General features: G+C 40.7%; 1 long non-coding RNA gene across 2 annotated transcripts; it reads left to right on the top strand.

The window, feature by feature from the left end:
- The first annotated feature begins 2,614 nt into the window (after positions 1-2,614).
- LOC115163259 (uncharacterized) lies at positions 2,615-21,993 on the top strand. Of its 2 annotated transcripts, none has more exons than XR_003869718.1 (2): positions 2,615-2,652; positions 20,378-21,993. It is a non-coding gene; the product is annotated as an uncharacterized LOC115163259 (long non-coding RNA). The 2 variants fall into 2 exon arrangements; XR_003869717.1 differs by lacking the exon at positions 2,615-2,652 and adding an exon at positions 6,507-6,692.
- Positions 21,994-22,289: the final 296 nt, after the last annotated feature.

Here is a 22,289-nt window from a genome sequence, read left to right as displayed (position 1 = left end):
TGACAAGCATGCTATACATGTGGTTACTGCTTGTCAGAGCCCACAGCTTTCTCGGGGGCTGCATGAGGGCTGTTTGACTACAGTACAGACACACTTAGTGTAATTGAAGTGATAGTTCACTTTTTAAGTTTATGCTTATCATTTGACTTGCCTAAGGTTTTACTGTAAGTTAATTAGCTGGTTATTTAGTATAGTTTCACTGTTTGGATGAAACAATAACTCCATACTGTAGTTAATGTGGAAAATAATCAACAATTCAGTAATATTAAGTTACTCATTGATCCTACTCCAGGTGAAACAACACATTCAGAATTATCTACTACAATGGGATGTGTTACAGTCTTTTGCACCACAGTAAGTTAAGTGTAAAAAATATAGAATTTAACTAGGCAAGTCAGTTAAGAACAAATTCTTATTTACAATGACAGCCTCCCGGGGAACAATGGTTTAAATGCCCGACAGATTTTTCCCTTGTCAGCTCAGGAATTCGATCCAGCAACCTTTTGATTACTGGGCCAACGCTCTAACCACACTGCTACCTGCCGCCCATTGGTAGATGTAGGAGGACAGTTAGTGCAGGGTTGATGGGCTCATTGAGTGATATGTAGGAATGCGGTAGGGGTAGGGGGGGTGGGGGGGTAGTAATTAGTATTACAGTATTGTCTGCTAGTAATTGGGCCTTATAGAGTTGAATGATAATGTGAATGTAATTTAAAATTGTTATTTGGTTAAAAAGTTAAATCAGCTGACTGCTCCTGGAGTCAGTGTAATTTACTGTGCTGGGGGGTAAATCAATCATGTTTTGATTTAGATTTGGAGAGGAAAGTGGCAGGACTCGATCCAGCTAACAACACGCCAAGTGCTTACAGTATACAGCCAGATCTGAAACCATAGGGCCTTCCTCTCTGCATTATAGATCATCATCAGTCTCTAGACACTTGAAAACAGGAAAAGGGTTCCCACGGTTTCACACACCTTGGTCACACACGTGCACAGACAAACAGTGTCTTATTGTATGTGACAGTGATTTTTAAAGGCACAGTGTAAAAAATATATTCAAACCTGGGGAAATGTATAAGTCAAAGGCAAGGTATGATATTCCTTTCCGGTGTCAACCAAATTTGTATTAAATAAGTTACATTTTTATGGACCAATTTCCTGAGCCTAAAGACCATGATTTTTCATCTGCAGATGCCTTGCCTTAGTTGAGTGATGTCTAACTTTTGAACCTTTGATTAATTATGTCACTGAGAAAGATCAGGGAGTGTGTCTGATAGTGAGTCAAAGTTATCATAAATGTGAATTAAATATCTACTGGTTCATATCATTAAGAGAAGAGTATTCATTAAAAACAAATTCATTAAGTGGGAGTTGATGAAGGGAATAGATGTGAACTGGTAACATTTAAACTTCCAAAATATCCTTTTCAACAATGACAACAGAGCTGCTCACAATTTATGACTCATAAGTATTTTTCATTCACGCTTAGTCCATCAATCAAATTCTGAATAGGTTGTCATTAATGACATGCCTATGGGAAAATGCCTCCCTCTATTTACATTGTCTCAACATTAAATTCTCTATAGAGTAAATTGTTTGTAAAAAGATTACAGTTTATATAGCAAGTGAGTATGTGCTGTTCTCATGTTGTTGAAAATATTTGTTTCACAATAGAAGTGCGTTTCAAATTCCAACTTGGCCTACTTAAAGAGGCCACCACACTCATTTCAAGCTAATACATGTAGAATGTCTGAGGTAGCATGCGTTTCGGTCTGTCTTAGTGCCAACAGACATACGGTTTTCTGGGTGTAGCACACTTGAGCTTCAACTTTTGTTTCTATTATGTTCCTTTCTGTTCACTTACCCAATCAGAACCACTATCAGTGGAGCAAATCACATCTATGACACCTCTTATTAAAGAGTTTTTACATAACGTTTGTTTCTAGGGGTGCTCTCGAGTCAAAAGCTGTCTCCTAAATGGACAAAAATACTGTCTTGAAATTACCTCAGGACAGAAAGGGACACACCTCCCCACCACACCCATGAAGCAAGCAATAAAATATTGAACCTAAATATTGCATTTTTAAAGAGCAATCAAGGAATAATATTTTATTTTTTATTTATAGGGGACAATGCACATTAATCAACATCAATATTACAGTAACGCAACATCCATGTAAATGTGCCGGTGTTAGCTAAAAGCTAATTTACACCCGTAGTACCAGGGCAGCTAACTACAGGTCTGTAGTTGCAGACTCAACCCTTTGCTGCCCTGATGACACACCTGATATAAGCTAACTGCCAGTTTCTCCTTTCTGTGATCGGCTCTATAGCTCCGTCCTCAGGGCTGCCTGATGAAAAAGCCATACCAAGGGGTGCGAGTCTGAGACCCAGTCAAAGAGTTTCTGACGAGGAAACGAGGACTTCATCTCCACAATGCCAAGACAGTGCCCCCTAGAGCGGAGAGGGAAACATAACATAACATGGACTCTGACAGCATATCCCCAGCTAGCCATGTTTCCATGAAACAGAGTATGTTACAATCCCGGATGTCTCTTTGGAAAGCAAAATCAGTTCAAATGCCCTGGGAGGTGCAAGCAAAGGATCCGCTTTGGGAATGTCGTATTCCTGGTCGTAGCGCTGGTTGTGCTGGTAAGTTGACGTCTCTCTGATATCCAATACTTCTTCCCGGTTGTATGTAATAACACTTAAGGTGTTCTGGGCTAACAATGTAATAAATAATACATAAAAAAAACAAAATACTGCACAGTTTCCTAAGGACTAGAAGCGAAGCTGCCATCTCTATCGGCGCCATCTTGTCCAGGTACGACCAAACTAGGGCCTGCAGGACCTGCCTTGTTGATAGTGCTGTTAAGAAGGCAGAGCAATGCTTTATTATGGACAGACTTCTCCCCATCTTAGCTACTATTGTATCAATGTTTTGACCATGACAATTTACAATCTAGGTTTATTCCAAGCTGTTTAGTCACCTCAACTTGCTCAATTTCCACATTATTCATCACAAGATTTAGTTGAGGTTTAGGGTTTAGTGAAGGATTTGTCCCCAATACAATGCTTTAAGTTTTTTTTATATTTAGGACTAATTTATTCCTTGCCACCTGTTTTGAAACTAACTGCAGCTCTTTGTTAAGTGTTGCTGTCATTTCACTAGCTGTAGTAGCTGATGTGTATACTGTTGAGTCATCTGCATACAAAGACACACTGGCTTTACTGAGTGGCATGTCGTTAGTAAAGTTTAAAAAAGTAAGGGTCCTAGACAGCTTCCCTGGGGAATTCCTGATTCTACCTGGAATACGTTGGAGAGGCTTCCATTAAAGAACACCCTCTGTGTTTTGTTGGACAGGTAACTCTTTATCCACAATATAGCTGGGTGTGTAAAACCATAACACATACGTTTTTCCAGCAGCAGACTATGATCGATTATGTCAAAAACCGCACTGAAGTCTAACAAGACAGCCCCCACAATCTTTTTTTCATCAGTTACTCTCAGCTAATCATCGGTCATTTGTGTAAGTGCTGTGCTTGTTAAATTTCCTTCCCTATAAGCGTGCTGAAAGTCTGTTGTCAATTTGTTTACTGTAAAGTAGCGTTGTATCTAGCCAAACATCGTTTTTTCCAAAGGTTTACTAAGGGTTTGTAACAGGATGATTGGTCGGCTATTTGAGCCAGTAAAGTGTTTTTTTTTACTATTCTTAGGTAGCGGAATGATTTTTGCTTCCCTCCATGCCTGAGGGCACACACTTTCTAGTAGGCTTAAATTGAAGATATGGCAAATAGGAGTGGCAATATCATCCGCTATTAACCTAAGTCATTTTCCATCCAAGTTGTCAGACCCCGGTGGCTTGTCATTGTTGATAGATAGTAATAATTGTTTCACGTTTTCCACACTCACTTTACGGATTTCAAAATTACAACGCTTTTGAGCCTGTCATTCTATAATAGAGGCTTGAACAAGACAGAGCAGGAGACAAAAGAGAACAGAGGCCGAGCCACAGGAATGCAATTGGAAACATTTTAGATAAGTGTCAACCTGTCAACCTGAAGCGTCAACCAGAATCTTCAGCATTTCTTCTTATCTTTACAACATGCCCTAAAAACCGGGAGAGATGGCCTTTCGTTTGGCTGGACATGCACAACGTCAACTGAAAGGAGCCTGGAGAAGATCAGATCAGATTCCAGCAGGGTAGAAAAGGGGGATTTTCTCCTTATATAATGCAGGTGTTTTTCCATGACAGTTACTACCTGGCTGCAAGGCTGGGCACAGGGCCTATGCAAATCAGCTCAGCTCAGCCATGCCAACGAGCCCTCTTACCAACCTCTCAACCTATTACAGTTTTTTTCCAACTGCTTACACACAAAATCATTTCATGTCACACGATTTTTGAAACCTCTCACTCAAAGTGCAAAACTTCACACCAAATATCCAAAACCATAAGCTATTTCTCAGCCTTTGACTCAGTTGTCAATTGCATCAAACACTTTTTCAAAACACTACACACAATTCTCTACCTAAAACTCAAAAATCGAACAGGAAGTGACTTGCTTTCCTTTTCCAAACACAACCAATCAAAATGCTACACTTATTCACCAGGTCACACACACACTCCTCACATGTGCAAACACTAATTGCTTAACTGATCACTAACCAATCACTGCTTTACTGTAGTATAGGCATATAAATAGGTCAAAGGTCAGATTACCTGTTTTGAACAATGGATGCCAACAATGGACAGAGAGCAAGAGGAATAGGAGGGAGAGGCAGGGGACAATGACAAGGACAAATTCAAATATGAAGAGTTGGAAGAGGAAGGGTAGGAGGAAGAGGAAGAAGAGGACGAGGGCAAAGAAGAGAAGGAAGGAGAGCCATCTCTGATGAGATTAGGGCAACACTTGTTGATCATGTGATCAACCACGGTTTGACCATGAGAGAGGCTGGACTGAGAGTCAACCTCACCCAAACCAGGCACCGCGGAAGAAATGTAATAGGACAGAGGGCAATTACCAATGTTCCTGGACAGCGTGGGGGTAATATAACTATGTGTGCTGCCATCACTCAAAACGGGGTCCTCCATCACAATGCCACACGTACAACACCGGCCATATGCTCACTTTTCTGGATGCAATTTACACAATGCTTGTCCCTGATCCAGATCAGGAGCCTGCTAGATTTGTGGTTTTATGGGACAATGTTAGTTTTCACCGGGCTGGTCTGGTCCAAAACTGGTTTGCCACCCATCCACAATTTGTAGTTTTGTACTTACCCCCATATTCACCTTTTCTAAATCCCATAGAAGAATTCTTCTCAGCCCGGCGCTGGGAAGTGTATGATCGCCAACCCTATGCCCGCATGCCACTGCTCCAGGCAATGGAGGACGCATGTGGGGACATAGAGGCTGCCTCTGTCCAAGGTTGGATACGCCATGCTAGGAGATACTTCCCTCGATGTTTGGCAAGAAAAAACGTATCTTGTGATGTGGACGAAGTATTGTGGCCAGACCCAGCCCGGAGAAGAGATGAAGCGTAGCTTAGCACTGGTGACTGCCCCCCCACCCACCAATTCCTGGACTGCCCCCCCAGGACCACACACACACAATTGTGTTCTTTACTGTATTCTAAAGAATATACTTTTGGTTTACATATGTTTATGGTTTTGTTGTATGCTACTGTATTCAACAGTAATGTTTGGCCTAATAAATATTTTATGTTCCTACATTGCATTGGTGTTTACAGTGTACTTGTTACCCCTCTCAGCAGATTACTTTCACTGTAGAACATTGTATTGAAATGTAGATATAAGCCTATGAAAGACCAAAGAGCTTTAGAACAGTGTTTACATGGTATATCCAAAAATGTACTATTATGAAAGCAGTGTTTGCTATTTGATGCAAATGCTTCATTCTGACATGTGTTTATGGCATTTTGAATGCAGTGTTACATTTTGAAGGAGATGAGGCATTTTGCATTTTGTGTGTGCAGTTTTGGGAGTTGTGTGTAGAGTTTTGAAAAAAGGAGACAGATTTGAAAGCGTGTGTAAGCAGTTGGAAAAAACTGTAATACATTGTTCTACACACAGTGAACATGCCTATATAAGCCAGTGGATTTGTAGCTACTGTTGAAATTATGTTGGCATTTAAAAGGATTAAAATCACTCACCACCTGGGGTTCACCGTTGATAATGCACATACAGGAGTTTACATTTGAATGTAAACTCCTGAGCTTTAAAGCTCAAATACCATTGTAACTCAGCTTAAATAATAAATACTTTGAGTGAATTTAGATTCCATTCACGTAGATTTCTGAGTACATATTTTTCCACAGGTTGGGATCACAAACAACAACTTGCCTTCATATGCACATCTTGGTAAGTGAATTGGAGTATATATATTCCCATCATTTATTTGGATAAGTTAAAACTTTACATTACTATTGTAACTAGTGCTAACCCAGTATGGTATATCCATAGGGACTTCCAGGTTTGAAGTGGCTAGTAGCCTATCCGATGACTCCTCCACAGTCAATGACGTCGGCCTCTGTGTAGGTTGGATAGCCCAGACTGCAGCTACTGCTCTCCAGCCCATGAACCATTGGTCCACCACCACCCTGCCCCTCACCACTGACATGTACATGGTGGGCCCATCCTTCATGCTCACCTACATTTTACCAACTTTGGGGTCAGTGAAAGAGCAACAAATATTGATGCCAACTGAATTAGTGTCTTAACGACCGTTCCACAGGTGCATTTTTTTTATCTAACCTTTATTTAACCAGGTAGGCAAGTTGAGAACAAGTTCTCATTTACAATTGCGACCTGGCCAAGATAAAGCAAAGCAGTTCGACAACATACAACCACAGAGTTACACATGGAGTAAAACAAATATACAGTCAATAATACAGTAGAAAATAAGTCTATGTACAATGTGAGCAAATGAGGTGAGATAAGGGAGGTAAAGGCAAAAAAAAGTCCATGGTGGCAAAGTAAATACAATATAGCAAGTAAAACACTGAAATGGTAGATTTGTAGTAGAAGAAAGTGCAAAGGAGAAAAATACAATAAATAACAAAATAAATAAAATAAATAAATACAGTAGGGGAAGAGGTAGTTGTTTGGGCTACATTATAGATGGGCTATGTACAGGTGCAGTGATCTGCTCTGACAGCTGGTGCTTAAAGCTAGTGAGGGAGATAAGTGTTTCCAGTTTCAGAGATTTTTGTAGTTCGTTCCAGTCATTGGCAGTAGAGAACTGGAAAGAGAGACGGCCAAAGGAGGAATTGGCTTTGGAGGTGACCAGAGAGATATACCTGCTGGAGCGCGTGCTACAGGTGGGTGCTGCTATGGTGACCAGTGAGCGGAGATAAGGGGGGACTTTACCTAGCAGGGTCTTGTAGATGACCTGGAGCCAGTGGGTTTGGCGACGATTATGAAGCGAAGGCCAGCCAATGAGAGCGTACAGGTCGCAGTGGTGGGTAGTATATGGGGCTTTGGTGACAAAATGGATGGCACTGTGATAGACTGCATCCAGTTTATTGAGCAGGGTATTGGAGGCTATTTTGTAAATGACATCGCCAAAGTCGAGGATCGGTAGGATGGTCAGTTTTACGAGGGTATGTTTGGCAGCATGAGTGAAGGATGCTTTGTTGCGAAATAGGAAGCCAATTCTTGATTTAACTTTGGATTGGAGATGTTTGATGTGAGTCCGGAAGGAGAGTTTACAGTCTATCCAGACACCTAGGTATTTGTAGTTGTCCACATATTCTAAGTCAGAACCGTCCAGAGTAGTGATGCAGGACAGGCAGGCAGGTAGCGATCGGTTGAAGAGCATGCATTTAGTTTTACTTGTATTTAGGAGCAGTTGGAGGCCACGGAAGGAGAGTTGTATGGCATTGAAGCTCGTCTGGAGGGTTGTTAACAGTGTCCAAAGAAGGGCCAGAAGTATACAGAATGGTGTCATCTGCATAGAGGTGGATCAGAGACATGTTCATTAATTGTTTATGGTTCATTGAACAAGCATGGGAAACAGTGTTTAAACCCTTTACAATGAAGATCTGTGAAGTTACTTGGATTTTACGAATTATATTTGAAAGACAGGGTCCTGAAAAAGGGACTTTTCTTTTTTTGCTGAGTTTAGATGTGTGGAAGTTAGTGTAGAAGCTAATGATCCATCATGTATGACATTCCTGAGAGTGTGTAAACTTACTGTAACCACTGTCGGGAGCGAGAGTAGACCAAGGCGCAGCGGAGTTAGTGTTCATCATAGTTATTTAATTAACGTAAGAACACGATACAAGAAAACCGACAGCCAAACCAGTCCTGTCAGGTGCAATACGTAACAAAAACAATCCCCCACAAAACCCAAAGGAAAAACAGGCTCCTTATGTGTGACTCCCAATCAGCAATAACGAATTACAGCTGTGCCTGATTGGGAGCCACACACGGCCCAAAACAAAGAAATACAAAAACATAGAAAAATGAACATAGAACGCCCACCCAATGTAACACCCTGGCCTAACCAAAATAAAGAACAAAAACCCCTCTCTATGGCCAGGGCATTACACTTACATGTTAAATAAAAATGTATAAATTGACCAATTAGGCACATTTGGGCAACCTGTTGGCAGACTTGATACAAAATATTGTGCAGTAATGTAATTCTTCACTTGATCAGTCTGAAACGTTGCACACACACGGCTGGAATCTGTTTACACAATCTTCAAAGTGTTTCCTTTCAAATGGTATCAAGAATATGCATATCCTTGCTTCAGGTCCTGAGCTACAGGCAGTTCGATTTGGGTATGTCATTTCAGGGGAAATTTTAAAAAAAAAGGGTACGATCTTTGAGAGGTTTAAAGCGTAAACTCTGTAAACATTTCATCACATCCACAGAGCATAATAATATACACCTTCACCTGTACAAAATAGTTGTAACACAGCTGGGTTTTGACTACAAACACATCCACTGTTGTCAGTGCAGACCCTAGCATCTATGTCCACAGTCCTACCACAAGTGGACCTCCAGGACTCAGTGCTGACTTATATCCCGTGGACCCAACTGCTAACCACCATCCTTACATCGGGCGTGCAGTTTGCCTCTCACCCTGCCACTCTGGCTGGGTCTTAGCTGCTTCCCATGTCCATGACAGTGACCCCCACCAGCCCCAGCAGGACCCCCAGCCCCTGGAGCAGAGCCCTGCTGGGGCTGAAGAACCCAACCCTCTGGAGAAGCTTCTGGAGGACCAGGATCAGGATGACATATACACATACGTGAACAGTTCCGCAATCTTCATCCCCAGTGTCTAAGATATATCGGTGTTGCAGCCAGTCATAAGCATTATTGAAATGTTTACAGAATGCTTATGAATGTTTTATCTATGGGTTATAAATGAATATATTATGTCGGTAACCCCTGTATTTCTATTGCTCAGAATTCAGGTTAATATACATAGTGTTTGTAGTTATTCTTTCCTTTATGTTGTAATGTACATTGAAGTACTGTGAATTGCTTTTTTTATTACGTAAAAGTAACAGTTTTGTAGTTTGACTAGTTCTGTTATTTACTAAACAAGTGTTTTGCTGAAAGGTAACTGCTGTCATGTATTATAGATGCTGTAACTGAAAGACAGGCCTTGAATGATTTGTCCCGAATCATGCTAGAAGTTTAAATGTATTTTTATTTAAATTTCTTGTAAGAGGTTTATTTGTTATGAAAGAAATACCTCCTTTCTGACAGCCATAATCGAATACAGTTGTTTTAAAAGTAGTTACTCTGAGACGTCATTCAATTGTTAAATGAACCCATATTGATATTTATCCAGGGTCTGCTTTGAAGAGTATTTGATATAGAACATGAAAACCTCATCTGATGCCTTGCATTCTCATCTGTAGCCTTGCATTCTCTTGTCGTTATCTTTTGAAATCAGAAGTGGGAAGTTATGGCTGTCAGTTAACTATGGTCCAGGAGTGGGAAAGGCCATGGTTTGCTGTTTATCTGGCTGTCCCATCTGTGGCTCCCCTGTAGGGTTTTTATGTCAACCCCCCCCCCCCCCCAGGGAAACCATCAGAGAAGGGGCTCTGAAGCACACCTGCCACACCCACCTGAATAAAACCAACTACTACAGGTCTGAAGTCCAGCAAGACTGTGCTCTTGTGTTCTTTCAGTTTATTGGTTTGCGCTTGAAGAAATGTTACGTTACAGTATGTTACATTACAGTATTTAGAGATCCTGAAGACTGTGTGAGGCTTCAAAATGTATTATGTCAAACATATTATGTCAATAATTGTCAAACCTCTACTCTTTCTGTACGTTTTTAATGAAAGTTAACTTATAAATTCATTTTAATGCCATTACTCAATTTAAGACTTTAATAGGATTATAATAAGTCTCAGACTGGACAGAACAGACAGTTCTAAGGCCTCATACGATATGTGCTAAACACAACTATTACAGAAAATGATTTTCAGTTGAGGATAAAACAGAAAATGCTATCTTTATCTTATCAAAATGAAGTATGAAATGAAACACAGCTAACAGTGTGGCATAATAAAAGTGTTTTAAACTCCAAATAAATCATCAAGGGAACCACAATCAGTCTTATCTCTCAAAGAAAACAATTATTTTGCACATCTTGAAAATCTATCACCAATGACAACGTCCTCCAACAGGCCCTCAACCTTTTATTCCTGTTATAACATGTATTAACGCCCTTAGGATGAAGGTCCTGACCTACCTTGTAGCCTCTTTCTGTTTGTGTTTGCATTGCTTGATAGTACTTAAGAAGAAAGATGACAGCTATGTTGAGATGATACAGTGCATTCGGAAAGTATTCAGACCTCTTGATATTTTCCACATTTAGTTACGTTACAGTCTTATTCTAAAATTGATTAAATAGTTTTTTTCCCTCATCAATCTACACACAATAACACCGATTTTTTTTACCGTTTTGCAAAAAATAATTCACATTTACATAAGTGTTCAGAACCTTTACTCAATACTTTGTTGAAGCACCTTTGACAGGGATTACAGCCTCGAATCTTCTTGGATATGATGCTACAAGCTTGAAACACATGTATTTGGGGAGTTTCTCTCATTCTTCTCTGCAGATCCTCGTAATCCTTCTAACCCCCCCCCCCTTAAAAGATTTAGATGCACTATTGTAAAGTGGTTGTTCTACTGGATATTATAGGTGAATGCACCAATTTGTAAGTCGCTCTGGATAAGAGCATCTGCTAAATGACTTAAATGTAAATGTAAATGTCTTAAGCCCTGTCAAGTTGTCGCTGCACAGATATTTTCAGGTCTCTCTAGAGATGTTAGATTGGGAGCAAGTTTCCGTCAAGGATTTCTCTGTACTTTGCTCCATTCATCTTTCCCTCAATCATGACTACTCTCCCAGTCCCTGTCGCTGTTTCTAATATTCTGAGTCCTTTAGGGGCCTTTTGGCAAACTCCAAACGGGCTGTATATGTATTTGTGTTTATTATGGATCCCCATTGGCTACTGCCAAGGCAGCAGCTACTCTTCCAGGGGCCTGGAAAAATCAAGGCAGTTACACAATTTTAAAAACATTACAATACATTCATCACAGAATTCACAACACACTACAGTGAGGTGGAAAAGTATTTGATCCCCTGCTGATTTTGTACATTTGCCCACTTACAAAGAAATGATCAGTCTATCATTTTAATGGTAGGTTTATTTGAACAGTGAGAGACAGAATAACAATGAAAAAATCCAGAAAAACGCATGTCAAAAATGTTATAAAACGATTTGCATTTTAATGAGGGAAATAAGTATTTGACCCCTCTGCAAAACATGACTTAGTACTTGGTGGCAAAACCCTTGTTGGCAATCACAGAAGTCAGACGTTTCTTGTAGTTGGCCACCAGGTTTGCACACATCTCAGGAGGGATTTTGTCCCACTCCTCTTTGCAGATCTTCTCCAAGTCATTAAGGTTTCGAGGCTGACGTTTGGCAACTAAAACCTTCAGCTCCCTCCACAGATTTTCTATGGGATTAAGGTCTGGAGACTGGCTAGGCCACTCCAGGACCTTAATGTGCTTCTTCTTGAGCCACTCCTTTGTTGCCTTGGCCGTGTGTTTTGGGTCATTGTCATGCTGGAATACCCATCCACGACCCATTTTCAATGCCCTGGCTGAGGGAAGGAGGTTCTCACCCAAGATTTGACGGTACATGGCCCCGTCCCTCGTCCCTTTGATGTGGTGAAGTTGTCCTGTCCCCTTAGCAGAAAAACACCCCCAAAGCATGATGTTTCCACCTCCATGTTTGACGGTGGGGATGGTGTTCTTGGGGTCATAGGCAGCATTCCTCCTCCTCCTAACATGGCGAGTTGAGTTGATGCCAAAGAGCTCCATTTTGGTCTCATCTGACCACAACACTTTCACCCAGTTGTCCTCTGAATCATTCAGATGTTCATTGGCAAACTTCCGACGGGCATGTATATGTGCTTTCTTGAGCAGGGGGACCTTGCGGAAGCTGCAGGATTTCAGTCCTTCACGGCGTAGTGTGTTACCAATTGTTTTCTTGGTGACTATGGTCCCAGCTGCCTTGAGATCATTGACAAGATCCTCCCGTGTAGTTCTGGGCTGATTCCTCACCGTTCTCATGATCATTGCAACTCCACGAGGTGAGATCCTGCATGGAGCCCCAGGCCGAGGGAGATTGACAGTTCTTTTGTGTTTCTTCCATTTTCGAATAATCGCACCAACTGTTGTCACCGTCTCACCAAGCTGTTTGGCGATGGTCTTGTAGCCCATTCCAGCCTTGTGTAGGTTTACAATCTTGTCCCTGACATCCTTGGAGAGCTATTTGGTCTTGGCCATGGTGGCGAGTTTGGAATCTGATTGATTGATTGCTTTTGTGGACGGGTGTCTTTTATACAGGTAACAAGCTGAGATTAGGAGCACTCCCTTTAAGAGTGTGCTCCTAATCTCAGCTCGCTACCTGTATAAAAGACACCTGGGAGCCAGAAATCTTTCTGATTGAGAGGAGGTCAAATACTTATTTCCCTCATTAAAATGCAAATCATTTTTTTACATTTTTGACATGTGCTTTTCTGGATTTTTTTGTTGTTATTCTGTCTCTCACTGTTCAAATAAACCTACCATTAAAATGATAGACTGATCATTTCTTTGTCAGTGGGCAAACGTACAAAATCAGCAGGGGATCAAATACTTTTTTCCCTCACTGTAAGTGTGTGCCCTCAGGCCCATACTCCACTACCACATATCTACAACACATAATCCATGTGCACGTGTGTGTCTAGTACATATGTTATCATGTGTGTATGCATGTGTCTGAGCCTATGTTTGTGCTGCTTCACAGTCCCTGCTGTTTTTATCTATTGTTTAAATATAATTCTACTGCTTGCATCAGTTACCTGACGTGGAATATAGTTGCATGAATGGAGTTGCATGGCTCTATTTAGTACTGTGTGCCTCCCATAGTCTGTTCTGGACTTGGGGACTGTGAAGAGACCTCGGGTGGCATGTCTTGTGGAGTATACAAGGGTGACTGAGCTGTGTGCTAGTCATTTAATTAAACAGACCGCTCTGTGCTTTCAACATGTCAATACATCTCACAAATACAAGTAGTGATGAATTCAATCTCTCCTCTACTTTGAGCCAGGAGAGACTGACATACATATTATTAAGTCCCTTTTTGTTGCACCTGACCACACGACTGAACAATGGTCGAGGTGCGACAAAACTAGAGCCTGCAGGACCTGCCTTGTTGATAGTGTTGTTAAGGAGGTAGAGTAGCACTTTATTATGGACAGACTTATCCCCATCTTAGTTACTGTTGCATCAATATGTTTTGACCATGACAGTTTTCAATCCAGGGTTACTCCAAGCAGTTTAGTCACCTCAACTTGCTCAATTTCCACATGATTTGTTTCAATATTTAGTGAATATATAGTGAATGATTTGTCCCAAATACAATGCCTTCAGTTTTTAAAATATTTAGGACTAACTTATTCCTTGCCACCCATTCTGAAACTAACTGCAACTCTTTGTTAACCTGTTAGGGCTAGGGGGCAGTATTTACACGGCCGGATAAAAAACGTACCCGATTTAATCTGGTTACTACTCCTACCCAGTAACTAGAATATGCATATAATTATTGGCTTTGGATAGAAAACACCCTAAAGTTTCTAAAACTGTTTGAATGGTGTCTGTGAGTATAACAGAACTCATATGGCAGGCAAAAACCTGAGAAGATTCCTTACAGGAAGTGCCCTCTCTGACAAGATCTTATTCTTCTTGTCTCTGTTTATTGAAGACTGAGGATCTTTGCTGTAACGTGACACTTCCTACGGCTCCCATAGGCTCTCAGAGCCCGGAAAAAAGCTGAATGATATCGAGGCAGCCCCAGGCTGAAACACATTTGCGCTTTTGGCAAGTGGCCAATCAGAGGACAATGGGCTTAGGCGCGTGCACGAGTCGACCCCGTGCTTTATTTTCTTTCGTCTTTTTACCTAAACGCAGATTCCCGGTCGGAATATTATCGCTTTTTACGAGAACAATTGCATAAAAATTGATTTTAAATAGCGGTTGAAATGCTTCGAAATACGGTAATGGAATATTTGGACATTTTTTGTCACGAAATGTGCCGTGCTCGTAACCCTTATTTACCCTTTCGGATAGTGTCTTGAACGCACAAACAAAATGCCGCTCTTTGGATATAACTATGGATTATTTGGGACCAAACCAACATTTGTTATTGAAGTAGAAGTCCTGGGAGTGCATTCTGACGAAGAACACCAAAGGTAATCAAACTTTTCTAATAGTAAATCGGAGTTTGATGAAGGCTAAACTTGCTGGGTGTCTAAATAGCTAGCCCTGTGATGCCGGGCTATCTGCTTAGAATATTGCAAAATGTGCTTTCACCAAAAAGCTGTTTTAAAATCGGACATATCGAGTGCATAGAGGAGTTCTGTATCTATAATTCTTAAAATAATTGTTATGCTTTTTGTGAACGTTTATCGTGAGTAATTTAGTAAATTGTTAGTAAATTCACCGGAAGTTTGCGGGGGGCATGCTAGTCCTGAACGTCACATGCTAATGTAAAAAGCTGGTTTTTGATATAAATATGAACTTGATTGAACAAAACATGCATGTATTGTATAACATAATGTCCTAGGTGTGTCATCTGATGAAGATCATCAAAGGTTAGTGCTGCATTTAGCTGTCTTCTGGGTTTTTGTGACATTATATGCTAGCTTGAAAAATGGGTATCTGATTATTTCTGGCTGGGTACTCTGCTGACATAATCTAATGTTTTTCTTTCGTGGTAAAGCCTTTTCGGACAGTGTGGTTAGATTAACGAGAGTCTTGTCTTTAAAATGCTGTAAAATAGTCATATGTTTGAGAAATTGAAGTAATAGCATTTCTAAGGTATTTGAATAACGCGCCACAGGATTCCACTGGCTGTTACGTAGGTGGGACGATTTTGTCCCGCCGACCCTAGAGAGGTTAAGTGTTGCAGTCATTCCAGAAGCTGTAGTAGCTGACGTGTATAGTGTTGAGTCATCCGCATACAAAGACACACTTGCTTTACTCAAAGCCATTGGCATGTTGTTAATAAAGATTGAAAAAAGTAAGGGGCCTAGACAGCTGCCCTGGGGAATTCCTGATTCTACCTGGATTATGTTGGAGAGGCTTCCATTAAAGAACACCCTCTGTGATCTCTCAGCCAATCATCAGTCATTTGTATAAGTGCTGTGCTTGTTGAATGTCCTTCCCTATAAACATGCTGAAAGTCTGTTGTCAATTTGTTTACAGTAAAATAGCATTGTATCTGGTCAAACACAATTCTTTCCCAATCTTTGTAACAGGCTGATTGGTTGGCTATTTGAGCCAGTAAAGGGGCCTTTACTATTCTTAGGTAGATTAATACATTTTGACGTGAGGGCACACACTTTCTGGTATGCTTAAATTGAAGATATGGCAAATAGGAGTGGAAATATCACCGGCTATTATCCTCAGTAATTTTGCCATAAGCCTTTTACTGAGGAGGGGCTTCTGTCTGGCCACTCTACCATAAAGGCCTGATTGGTGGAGTGCTGCAGAGATGGTTGTCCTTCTTGAAGGTTGTCCCATCTCCACAGAGTGAAATCTGGAGCTCTGTCAGAGTGACCATCAGGTTCTCGGTCACCTCCCTGACCAAGGCCCTTCTCCCCCGATTTCTCAGTTTGGTCGGGTGGCCAGCTCTGGGAAGAGTCTTGGTGGTTTCAAACTTCATCCATTTAAGAATGATGGAGGCCACTGTGTTCTTGGGGACCTTCAATGCTGAAGAAATGTTTTGGTACCGTTCCCCAGATCTGTGCCTCGACACAATCCTGTCTCGGAGCTCTACAGACAATTCCTTAAACCTCACGGCTTGGTTTTTGCTCTGACATGCATTTACATTTAAGTAATTTAGCAGACGCTCTTATCCTGAGCGACTTACAAATTGGTGCATTCACCTTATGATATCCAGTGGAACAACCACTTTACAATAGTGCATCTAAATCTTTTAAGGGGGGGGGTTAGAAGGATTACTTTATCCTATCCTAGGTATTCCTTAAAGAGGTGGGGTTTCAGGTGTCTCCGGAAGGTGGTGATTGACTCCACTGTCCTGGCGTCGTGAGGAAGTTTGTTCCACCATTGGGGTGCCAGAGCAGCGAACAGTTTTGACTGGGCTGAGCGGGAACTGTACTTCCTCAGAGGTAGGGAGGCGAGCAGGCCAGAGGTGGATGAACGCAGTGCCCTTGTTTGGGTGTAGGGCCTGATCAGAGCCTGAAGGTACGGAGGTGCCGTTCCCCTCACAGCTCCGTAGGCAAGCACCATGTCAACTGTGGGACATTATATAGACAGATGTGTACCTTTCCAAATCATGTCCAGTCAATTGAATTTACCAAAGGTGGACTCCAATCAAGTTGTAAAAACATCTCAAGGATGATAAATGGAAACAGGATGCAATTGATTTCAATTTTGAGTCTAATACCAAAGGTAATGAATAATTTTGAAGTCGGAAGTTTACATACACCTTAGCCAAATACATTTAAATTCAGTTTTTCACAATTCCTGACACTTAATCCGAGTAACAATGTTAGGTCTTAGGTCAGTTAGGATCACCACTTTATTTTAAGAATGTGAAATGTCAGAATAATAGTAGAGAGAATGATTTATTTCAGCTTTTATTTTTTTCATCATATTCCCAGTGGGTCAGACATTTACATACACTAAATTAGTATTTGGTCGCATTGCCTTTAAATTGTTTAACTTGGGTCAAACATTTCGGGTAGACTTCCACAAGCTTCCCACAATAAGTTGGGTGAATTTTGGCCCATTCCTCCTGACAGAGCTGGTGTAACTGTGTCAGGTTTGTAGGCCTCTTTGCTCGCACACACTTTTTCAGTTCTGCCCACACATTTTCTATAGGATTGAGGTCAGGGCTTTGTGATGCCCCCTCCAATACCTTGACTTTGTTGTCCTTAAGCTACTTTGCCACAACTTTGGAAGTATGCTTGGGCTCATTGTCCATTTGGAAGACCCATGTGCGACCAAGCTTTAACTTCCTGACTGATGGCTTGAGATTTTGCATCAATATATACACATAATTCTCCATCCTCATGATGCCCTCTATTTTGTGAAGTGCACCAGTCCCTCCTGCAGCAAAGCACCCCCACAACACGATGCTGCCACCCCCGTGCTTCACGGTTGGGATGGTGTTCTTCGGCTTGCAAGCATCCCTCTTTTTCCTCCAAACATAATGATGGTCATTCTGGCCAAACAGTTCTATTTTTGTTTCATCAGACCAGAGGACATTTCTCCAAAAAGTACGACCTTTGTCCCCATGTGCAGTTGTAAACCGCAGTCTGGCTTTTTATGGCGGTTTTGGAGCAGTGGCTTCTTCCTTGCTGAGCGGCCTTTCAGGTTATGTCGATATAGGACTCGTTTTACTGTGGATATAGATCTTTTGTACCTGTTTCCTCCAGCATCTTCACAAGGTCCTTTGCTGTTGTTCTGAGATTGATTTGCACTTTTCACACCAAAGTACATTCATCTCTAGGAGACAGAATGCGTCTCCTTCCTGAGCGGTATGATGGCTGCGTGGTCCCATGGTGTTTACACTTGCATACTATTGTTTGTATAGATGAACGTGGTACCTTCAGGCGTTTGGAAATTGCTCCCAAGGATGAACCAGACTTGTGGAGGTCTACACATTTTTTCTGAGGTCTTGCCTGATTTCTTTTGAATTTTCCGATGATGTCAAGCAAAGAGGCACTGAGTTTGAAGGTAGGCCTTGAAATACATCCACAGGAACACCTCCAATTGACTCAAATGTTGTCAATTAGCCTATCAGAAGCTTCTAAAGCCATGACGTCATTTTCTGAAATGTTCCAAGCTGTTTAAAACCTCTTACATCTAGATGTTCCGCTAGCGGAACACCTGCTCCAATATCCAATGATGGGCGTGGCGCGAAATACAAACTCCTCTAAAATCCAAAAACTTCCATTTTTCAAACATATGACTATTTTACAGCATTTTAAAGACAAGACTCTCGTTAATCTAACCACACTGTCCGATTTCAAAAAGGCTTTACAGCGAAAGCAAAACATTAGATTATGTCAGCAGAGTACCCAGCCAGAAATAATCAGACACCCATTTTTCAAGCTAGCATATAATGTCACAAAAAACAAAACCACAGCTAAATACAGCACTAACCTTTGATGATCTTCATCAGATGACAACCCTAGGACATTATGTTATACAATGCATGCATGTTTTGTTCAATCAAGTTCATATTTATATCAAAAACCAGCTTTTTTACATTAGCATGTGACGTTCAGAACTAGCATACCCCCCGCAAACCTCCGGTGAATTTACTAAATTACTCACGATAAACGTTCACAGAAAACATAACAATTATTTTAAGAATTATAGATACAGAACTCCTCTATGCACTCGATATGTCCGATTTTAAAATAGCTTTTCGGTGAAAGCACATTTTACAATATTCTCAGTAGATAGCCCGGCATCACAGGGCTAGCTATTTAGACACCCAGCAAGTTTAGCCTTCACCAAACTCCGGTTTACTATTAGAAAAGTTTGATTACCTTTCCTGTTCTTCGTCAGAATGCACTCCCAGGACTTCTACTTCAATAACAAATGTTGGTTTAGTCCAAAATAATCCATAGTTATGTTCCAACAGCGGCGTTTTGTTGGAACACTATCCCAATGGTAAATAAGGGTCATGCGCATGGCGAATTTCATGACAAAAGATTTCTAAATATTTCATTACCGTACTTCGAAGCATTTCAACCGCTGTTTAAAATCTATTTTCTCGTAAAAAAGCGATAATATTCCGACCGGGAGTCGTTGAATCCGTTCAGAGACGATAGAATAAAATCATGGTGTCGTATCGTGCACGAGCATGAATCCCTTTGTCTGCTGATAGACCACTTAGCAAAAGCGCTCGTGTGTTTCAGCCAGGGCTTTGAATTACGTCATTCAGCTTTTTCCCGGGCTCTGAGAGCCCATGGAAGCCGTAGGAAGTGTCACGTAACAGCAGAGATCCTTTGTAATGCATAGAGATAATAAAGAAGGGCAAGAAATGGTCAGACAGGGTACTTCCTGAACAGAATCTTCTCATGTTTTGGCCTGCCAAATGAGTTCTGTTATACTCACAGACACCATTCAAACAGTTTTAGAAACTTTGGAGTGTTTTCTATCCAAAGCTAATAATTATATGCATATTTTAGTTTCTGGGCAGGAGTAATAATCAGATTAAATCGGGTACGTTTTTTATCCAGCCGTGAAAATACTGCCCCCTATCCATAACAGGTTAACGGCACAGTCAATTTAGTGTACTTCTGACCCACTGGAATTGTGATACAGTGAATTATAAGTTAAATAATCTGTCTGTAAACAATTGTGGAAAAATTACTTTTGTCATGCACAAAGTAGATGTCCTAACCGATTTGCCAAAACTATAGTTTGTCAACAAGAAATTTGTGGAGTGGTTGAAAAACAAGTTTTAATTTTTCTAACCTAAGTGTATGCAAATTTCTGACTTCAACTGTATGTAAATAAGGTATTTCGGTTTTTTACTGTTAATAAATTTGCAAAATAATTCTGAAAATCGGTTTTCACTTCGTCGTTATGGGGTATTGTATGTAGATTGATGAGGATTTTTTTTTATTTAAGCAATTTTATAATAAGGCTGTAACGAAATGTGTAAAAAGGCAAAGGACCTGAGTACTTTCCAAATGCACTGTATGTCATGAGCTCTGAAATATGTGATTCTTATCATGGCTCTCAACTAACGCAGCCAGTGTATCTCCTGTATCCTTTTTAGAATACATCACCTTCATTCTGGCTAAGGAGATGCTCCAACATGCCTGCACAGCTGCCCTGAGACTGAGGGCGGGACATGTGCTATGGCTGCCAAGAAGCATCACGGAAAGGCAGCGCTCGGGTGGGCACTCTCCATGATCTAACAGGTTTCAAGAGACAAGGATTAGTTAGGCATTGTGTGAAATCCTTCACATTTCATTCCTGTGATATTGGTTTTGAGTAGCACTTTAAATCAAAGGGGTTCTTTGATGACAGGTATCCCTGTAGCTCAGTTGGTAGAGCATGGTGTTTGCAATGCCAGGGTTGTGGGTTTGATTCCCACGGGGGGGCTCAGTATGAGGAAAAAATAAATAATAATACGTTTAAAAAAATTATGAAATGTATGCATTCACTACTGTAAGTCACTCTGGTTAAGAGCATCTGCTAAATGACTAAAATGTAAATGTAGGTAGGGTTAAAAATGAAACATTTTTCATCTGAAGATGAAAAATCATTCAATGAAAAGGTTCTAACTGGAACCAAAAACGGTTCTGCTACTGGGACAAATCAAAGAACCCTTTATGGCTTCAGTTAACAACTTTTTTCTAAGAGTGTACATTTGCTTGTCTCTAGCTGATGTGACAGATGATCTCTCCATGTTTTAATGGTTGTGATTTCAGATGCTCTTTTTTTTTTAGCACCATTAGATGCAGTTAACCATAGCGCACTACATTTTATTACATATGAAAGGTTCAGTACACACCACTGCATTCTTTACCAGAAAGTAGGCTGGCCCCCTTTGAAATCACATAGGTTGATCCATTGCTCTCTTTTAATCTATATAGCTCTCTTTAAAAAATCTGAACATAATGCTCTCTTTAAAAAATCTGAACATAATGCTCTCTTTAAAAAATCTGAACATAATGAATAACCTTGCGAGTAGGAGTTACCATACCCGGTCTCAGGGATGGTAAATTCTGGAAACCCCTTCGGTCTCCTCAGAGTTAGGTAAATCTGCTTTTAGTTTATTTTCACCCCATATATTGAACAACCAGAGTTCCCTACAACTGCAGGTTCTGGTGCCTCTCGGGCAGTTCAAAATGTTGTTTATGTACCTCCTTGCTGAGGAATGTGATTGTTTTTCTTGAATATTTATATTATATTGTATTTTATTTTACATTATATTTTATTTTATAACTTGTGTATATGCAGGGTTCCCTTGTAAAATATATATTGGTCTCAATGGTGATTCACTGTTAAAAAAATAAAAATAACATTTCTGTAAATGTTATGAACTCAGAAGCTAGACCATATAATTGTGGTGCTGGGAAATGGTACTGTATGCATAAACAAGTATTTTTCTTATCTTAAAGCTTTGAGAGATGGGGGGGAAAACCCAAATCCAATCTCTGCCATGAAAGGTGCCATGGGTGAGATTACTATTGGCCTGATATCAGGTAAATCCATCATCTCCTTCAGTTAGTGTTTGTATTCCAGCACATGCCAGATGCTTCTATAGGCTAGTTTGCCCCTTAGGGCCATCGTACATAGCCTACAGAGTCACATTTTGTGGTTTTACTATAACATTCAACTTGCTGTAAAACCTTGTTTAATAAACTTTTACTGCAGTGGGCTAAATCAAGGTCACACAGAGTGATTCTTGGTAGTCTTAAACAACTCTACTTTGAAACAAAAGTATACACCTCACACACATGCTTATGGTGTAATGAATACTCAGGGAGAAAAAGGTCTAGATTCACGCATAGATCGTGGCAGGTGTTTATTTCACCTTCCCAGAAGGCCACAGGCAATGGTCATACACAGGTAGGCAAACAGACAGGTGAACCGAAACTAGGACTGAAGGCTATAACTGGTTCTCACAAAAGAGCTAGGAAAAGGCTTAGTAGAGTCAAAACGAACAATACCTCACAAAG

This window comes from Salmo trutta, chromosome 26 (assembly GCF_901001165.1).
Source record: "Salmo trutta chromosome 26, fSalTru1.1, whole genome shotgun sequence".
In the NCBI taxonomy this organism is placed as follows: Eukaryota; Metazoa; Chordata; class Actinopteri; order Salmoniformes; family Salmonidae; genus Salmo; species Salmo trutta.
This window is presented reverse-complemented; position numbering and strand designations above follow the sequence as displayed.